This window comes from Myotis brandtii, unplaced genomic scaffold, assembly GCF_000412655.1.
Source record: "Myotis brandtii unplaced genomic scaffold, ASM41265v1 scaffold1012, whole genome shotgun sequence".
NCBI classification, from domain to species: Eukaryota; Metazoa; Chordata; class Mammalia; order Chiroptera; family Vespertilionidae; genus Myotis; species Myotis brandtii.
The window spans coordinates 627,435-635,164 of NW_005353371.1; the positions used below are offsets into that span (position 1 = coordinate 627,435).

Genomic DNA, 7,730 nt, shown 5'->3' on the forward strand with positions numbered 1-7,730 from the left:
GTGTGATGGAACCCCAGGTTTTAGTATCAAGACAGCAAGGTGTCCCTGTGCTTCAAGGGAGGATGTAATAGGCTTTTTAATACTTCTGTACACAGACATGGAAATACCCCTGCTACCCTGTAGGCTGAGAAGACTGCAATACTATTCTGTAAAATTATGCTATATGATACCCTGTAAAATAAATTATATGTTAATTATATAATATATTCTAAGTATCCAAAATATATGCTAAGATATACTACTGTACTATATATTACCGATACTATACAAATATATTACATACTACATATATATTTAATTCTACATTATACATACATGTCACCTGTTAATTTAACTGGGGGGGGGGGTTCCTAATGAGAGTTTGTCAATTTTCAATTACTGTTTTTTCCCCGGAATATGGTTTTTACTTTCCTGTACTGTTTCATGGCTTATATTTTTGTTGCAAAGTGGACATCATTTGTAATATAAAATGCAGTGGTTCTGAGTACCGGTCACCTATTTCCTGGAGATTTTTATTATTTGCTTAATCATTTGTTTGGTGGCTGCCTGGATTACTTTAGTAAGTCTATTTCCTCCACATACGCCAAAACTTCAAGGGACAGTGGTATTTGCAGGGCTCTTTTCCTCTTTCCTGGACCATACCCAGTAGTTAAACTCCACTAATGGAACCCAGGACCCTTCAGTCTCCAGGCCAACACTCTATCCACTGATCTACACCAGCGAAGGAATGAAAACACTTTTGTTGTTTTATATTGTTTTTAGTATTTATACATTCTGTTTCAAGAGTGGTTATGAGTTTCCACAAATGCAGTTACACCACCATCAAGACAGAAGACACGCCATCAACCCAAAGGAATACAATCATGGTGCCTCTTTATACTGAATCTACCTTTAAACACAGGTCTGTTCTTCTACCTTTACCTTTTCCAGAATGTCATCGAAGTGGATTACCATTTTGAATTTGTAGTCCTGTTTAGAAATTGTGACACCACATTTGTAACAGTACATAATTATACAAGCCTAGCAGGTTCTTCTGAGGTTAAAGTTTTTAACATTCCACAGTAGAGGGGCAAACATTATGACTTTAAAATGGAAAGATTCCTTTATTATGAGTTATGTAACTTTGAATAAGATTTCTGCTTAATGTTCTTCATTTACATGATGAGAGCAATGACATAACAGGAATTATAAAATCACATCAGCTCTACACACTAAGAAAACATCAATTAGCGTTGAAAAAAGCAAAGGGTCCAAGTCTGGATGTCCATGGCTCTTGAATGCTACACACTAAGAAAATATAAATTAGCGTTGAAAAAAGCAAAGGGGCCAAGTCTGGATGTCCATGGCTCTTGAATGAAACAGAAGCCATCACTTTGCACCCCATGTTTCACCTCCAGGGGGTGCAAACACATGGAAATGATCCCTGAAACAGCAAAAAACGAGCATGGAAGGCTTGGTGCCTTCCCCAGATACAAAAAAATTCCAGCTACTCCTCTTATCAAAGGCACAGAAAAGGTCCCAGTTTCACAATATCAAATCTACCTGCTTTGACAATACTGTCTGCAGTTCAACTCAATTATTTCTTAGATCATCATCCTCTAAACGGCGATAGCTTTCTGGCATGTTTACCAGGAACCCACCTTGGACTTGCACAGGAATCACTCCACTCACAGAAAACCCATGATGGGCTACAACTGTGCAGATGACCAGAACTTTCTTCAACATAAGGAAACTCAAAGGGTTTGTAAGGTACACAAATTGCTCACTCAGTTTGAATAGCAGCAAAATGATATGCGATTTCAAAAGTGAATTTCAAATTATTTCTATTGCTATGAAATAGAAAATCAGTACCAAAAAGCATTATGTCCTAAAGCAGTGAGAAGTCCCTCATGTCACATACCCATGTCCATATTCTTAATCAAAGAGCACATGCTCAGAAACTTACAACCCTGTCCATACTTTTCTGGAAAACCATTGGTGCCAGTCCCAGGAAGACAGAACTTTGGGTAATGTTGTCCATTGTTTAAGTCCACATTCAAGCAGATCCACAACTATTTAAGATGTTTTAGGTGGAAGAAAAATTACCTAAGATGACTTCCCCATTCACTGAGGCCCCTACCCACCATAATGAAGATAATATAATCCACCCCAGTTCTCTATTATCTCACTTGTCCGTGTTTCCTTACCTTCAACACCTTTATATTGTTAGAAACCAAAGCTTTCTCATTGAACCACCACACTTTTCCCACCAAAACATAATCACCAGGAGTGCAAGAACTTTTTTATTTCATGCCTATATACCACAGGCTAGAGTGTCTTAGATAGGGATCAAGTCTGGATTTCTTTGGATCTTCAATGAAATAAAATACATCACCTTTTACCCCACATTTCATAACATCTCTTGTGCTAATTTGGGTATGTTTTCCATTTAAACTGCCTGGCCTGAGCAGGATGTTGAAAATTAACATCAAGATCATACTATTGCCCTGGTCAGGTAGGTCAGTTGGTTAGAGTGCCATCCCCAAAAGCCAAGGCTGCAGGTTCAGTCCTGGGCCAGGGCACACACAAGAATCAACCAATGAATGCATAAATAAGTGGAATAACTCAGTGGTTTTTCTCTCTTCTCTCTCATTTTTTTATTTTGTTTTTTTCCTCACCTGAGGATATTTTTATCTCTGATTTTCAGACAAATTGGAAGAAGCGGAGGTTAAAGTGTGCGAGAGAAACATCAATGTGAGAAAAATATCAATTAGTAGCCTCTTGCACTCGCCCCACCGGGGGTCAGGGATGTAACCTGCAACCAAGGTATGTGTCCTTTACCAGGAATTTACTGCAAACATTCACTCCTCAGGCCAACACTCTAACCATTGACGCAAACCAACCAGGGCTCTCTCTCTAAATAAATGTTTTTTAAAAAATATATTTTATTGATTTTTTATAGAGAGGAAGGGAGAGGGATAGAGAGTCAGAAATATCGATGAGAAACATCGATCAGCTGCCTCCTGCACACCCGCTACTGGGGATGTGCCCACAACCAAGATACATGCCCTTGACTGGAATCGAACCTGGGACCCTTCAGTCCGCAGGCTGATGCTCTATCCACTGAGCCAAACCGGTCAGGGCAATAAATGTTTTTTTAAAACATTTTTATTGATTTCAGAGAAGGGTGAGAGAGATAAAAACATCAGTGATGAGATAGAATCATGGATGGACTGCCTCCCGCACACCCCCTACTAGGGATTGAGCCAGCAACCCGGGTATTTACCACTGACCGGAATTGAAACTGGGACCCTTCAGTCTGTTGGACAACAGTCTATCCATGAGCCAAACCGGCTAGGGCAATACATTTTTTTTAAAAGAAAAAAACAAAAACGATCATACTCTCTCAGCAGGAATAGCTTTACAAGAGAGATGCTAACTTTTTTTCTTGCTAGGTTTGTGTTCTTTGATAATACTCCTAAATTTATAAACTTCGGGTGACTCATAAAGGAGATAACAAGTGTCATATATCTTGTTAAGGAATCCGTGATTTTATACATATTTCACTGAGGTACTTTTTGGAAATGCGTCTAATACACTATAGGAAATATTTCAGTATTTAATTAATAAGAAGGGAAAAAGCTGTTTCAGACACCTGGTCGCTAGCCTTGCACTCCCTGCCAGCCCTACCTATATGTGGTTGAAAAGAAAAGGTCACACATGTCCATCATCACACAAAGCCACGCCATGACCACGATGAATCAAGACAAAAGCAAAGGCATTCAGGTCTGTATACCTGATGAAAGAGAACAGGTTTCCAATGAATAAAAATAACAAAAACTCCCCCTTTGTCACTAGCATGATTTGTGCTTCTTACAAGTTAGGTTTGGCAAGTCATATATTCTGTGCTCTATATAAAAATGGTAATCATTACCCGAGGTAGTATTAAGTTCATTTCCTCACAGTATACATTGCAGAAAAATGTCTTGTTTTCCTAAATGGAAATCAAATTGTCTATCACAAAGGAAATGAAAGAAATCCTTTTAAGTGTGCTGTTACTGCTACATCCCAGTCATTTATGGTTTGTGGTCATTCTTTCTTTTAAAATTCTCACAGAGGATGTTTGATTTTATTTTTTACTAGAGGTCTGGTGCATGAAAATTTATGCATTCAAGGGGGACCCTCAGCCTGGCCTGCGCCCTGGCAGTCCAGGACCCCTCAGGCGATGTCTACCTGTTGGCTTAGGCCCGCTCCCTGGGGCATCATGCCTAAGCTGGCAGACAGACATCCCTCTGGTAGGCCCGGAGCCCGGGGAATGAGCCTAAGATGTCAGTCAGATTAGCCCTGCCTAGGCGGGAGACTCCAGCAGCTGCCACTGCACTTAGAGCTGAGCCTGGCTTGTGGCTGAGCAGAGCTCTCCCTATGGAAGCACACTGACCACCAGGGGGCAGCTCCTGCGTTGAGCATCTGCCCCCTGGTGGTGAGTGCACATCATAGCAACCAGTCGTTCCCGGTGTTTCTGCAGTTAGGGGCAATCTGCATATTACCTTTTATTATACTAAAGGCCCGGTGCACAAAATTTGTGCACTGGAGGGGGTGGGTCCCTCAACCTGGCCTGCACCCTCTCACAGTCCAGGACCCCTCAGGGGATGTCTGCCTGGCCACGGGGAACGGCCCTAAGCCAATAGTTGGAAATCCATCTCATAGTCCGGGACCACTTGCTCCTTACCACCCACCTGATCACTGCTCCTTACCACTTGGCTCGCTGCTCCTTAGTGCTGCCACAGAGGCAGGAGAGGCTCCTGCCAGCACCACTGTGCTTGCCAGCCTTGAGCCCTATCTTTCTGTGTAGAAAGATACAGAAATATTATGTACCTGGGGATATGCCCTGACCCCGAATGGAAACCATGACATTTCAGTGTATGGCAGGATGCTCAACTGAACAATACTGACCAGAATAGTTTGCAGTTATTCATATTAATTGAATACATTTTATTACATCACTTTTACAAATACAGATGTGATTTGGTTGAAGGGAACTTTGAAAAAAAAAAAGCATAATTGAAATTTTTTATATTATGCATAACAAAGAAGTCTAATGCTAAAAGTGATAAATATAAAGAAATTAAAAATGTAACTTGAGGAAAACATCTGAATTTGTACACATATAATTTTGATTCAGAATGTATTAAAAGAAAACAATTACAAAATGACCTGAAATTACATAATTCCAACGAATACTTAAATATATCCTCAGGAAATAAAAACAAAATGGTTCTTCACAGAAGAATGCTTAGGAAACAGTTAATACTTCCTTAAAAATTACAGATGCAATTATTACAGAAAAATGCACATAACTTTAATCAATACAACCAAAGACAAATGAAAACATTGAGCTAACACTCATTTCTGAGTGACAGCACACATCCAGAGTCTGCCTGAAATGAGGAAAGTGCTGATTCTCACATGGAAGGACTGGCTCAGAGCCCTCACTGCAGAGGGTGGTACAAGAACAAACTGTCACGGGGCTCCGTGGCACTGCACCATTGCAGCTGTCACAGTGGGATCTGAATCACAGTCAGTAGTAGTAACAACAGAACAAGATGATTTCTAGTCAAATTAGACCTCATGCAAATGCAAGCTAGAGAACAGTGTGTACCCTTCAGAAAAAATGCACATAACTTTAACATGACAGCCTCAAACATGACAGTCTGCATTTGTTACCTGGTGGACATCTATAGGCTTGCAGGAAAAGCCAACCTATGCTGGATCTTTACTGTTGAATCCTGAACAACTGTAAAGCTTCCACCCGACATCAAGGGAAGTAAAGCAGTGGCTTGCAGTTTTGACGATCTTCTTGGCTGTCAAGGGCAAGATTGAGAAAAACAAACTAAAATATTTTCTTAATGTATACTTTATAGCATAGTTCCCAGCTAAAAGCAACACAAAAACCAAACATGAAAATAATTCACATGGGACTCTACAGTGAACTATAAGTAAATACAAATATATAACAAATACTTATTAACTAAAATAATTGTGAATTTCAAGTGCTGTTAAAAAATTTAAAAAGAATTCATATGTGTGTAGGGCCTATTCATTCAATACCTGTGAGGGCACATTACTGGGTATAACAGGGTCGATCTTTGGAAAGGCACACAGGAAGACAACTATCTATGTTTCTCTCTCACATTGATGTTTCTCTCCAGTACACGCTTTCTCTTCCTCATTCCAAAAAAGCAATTTAAAAAACTAACAAAGAATGAGTACTGATAATGAGCAAATATGTCAAAAGTTTATAGAACTTTAATGCTGTGAGTTTCATGAAGTATATGACTTAATTTGCAACTTATATGTACCAATTAGTTACACTAATAGGATTTTTTTTCAGTGTAGTCTTCAAACTAGTTTGGAAGTATGTGTTAAAATTTTAAAGTTTTCATTGTCAATTATACAGTGTACATTATCACATGGTATTGTGGGGATATGAAGTAACATGAAGGTTTCCTACATTTTTACATTCAATACAATTCTCCACTTTGAGTTTTTTTCATGACCTTTCCAAGAAAGAGGGACAGCTGAAGGCTTCCCCACCTTCTCTATATGTATACACTATTTCTCCAGGTGCATTTTCACATGTCTAAGAAAGGCTCTCCCACATTCCTTATGTTCATACTTATTCTTGGGTGTGAGTCCCTTCATGATTTTGTAAAGAACTAGGATGGCCAAAGGCTCTTCTACAATCTTTACATGACAGGCCTTCTCCTCAGTGAGTTCTTTCAGCCTTTACAATAAACTAAAAGAAATGAATGCTTTCTAACCCTCTTACATTTCTAGGGTCCATCCTCAATATGCATAATCATACATGATGGCACAGCTGAGAGGATAAATAAAGGCTCTTTACTATTCTCTATATTAACAGTTTATAAATAGGATTTGTTTTCACATGTCTATTAAAACTAGTTCAGAAGCTGAGGGTTTTACTATATTCTTTGCATTGATATGGTTTCTCTCCACTATGAGAGCTTTTGTGAATTTGAAAGGATCTGGGATGACTATAGGCTTTCTTGCATTCATAGGGTTTCTCCCCAGTATACATTTCATGATATCTACGAGAAAAGGGGATAACAAAAAGGTTTACCTCATTCCTTATTCATGAGGCTTCTTTCCATCATGAGTTCTTTTATATCTTGGAAGATGTGAAGTACAACAGAAAGTTTTCCCACATTGCTTACATTCATAAGGTTTTCCCCCATCATGAGTTTGTTCATGTCTTTGAAGATGTGTGAGCAAACTGAAGGTTTTATCCACATTGCTTACACTTATAGGGTTTTTCCTTATTATGACTTCTTTCTTGACTTTAGAGGAAATGTGTATAAGAGAAAGCTTTACATTGCTTACATTCATAGGGTTTTTCCCCAGGATGAGTTCTTTCATGTTAGAGAGAAAACAGATAATAGAAACCTTTATCACAATGCTTATATTCATAGCATTTTATGCCAGTATGAGTTCTTTCATGACGACGGAGGTAAGTTCGTTGAGAGAAATATTTACCACAATGCTTACATTCATAGGGTTTTTCCCCAGTATGCATTCTTTCATGAATTCTAAGCAAAGAAGGATAAAGGAAAGTTTTACCACAATCCTTACATTCATGAGGCTTCTTTCCGTCATGATTTCTTTTATGTGTTGCAAGAGAATTGGGAGAACTGAAGGCTTTCTCACATTGCTTACATTCATAGGGTTTCTCC

General features: G+C 39.0%; 1 pseudogene; it reads right to left on the reverse strand.

The window, feature by feature from the left end:
- Window positions 1-6,177: 6,177 nt before the first annotated feature.
- The window catches only part of LOC102262303, a 25,003-nt pseudogene continuing 23,450 nt past the window's right edge, over window positions 6,178-7,730 (reverse strand).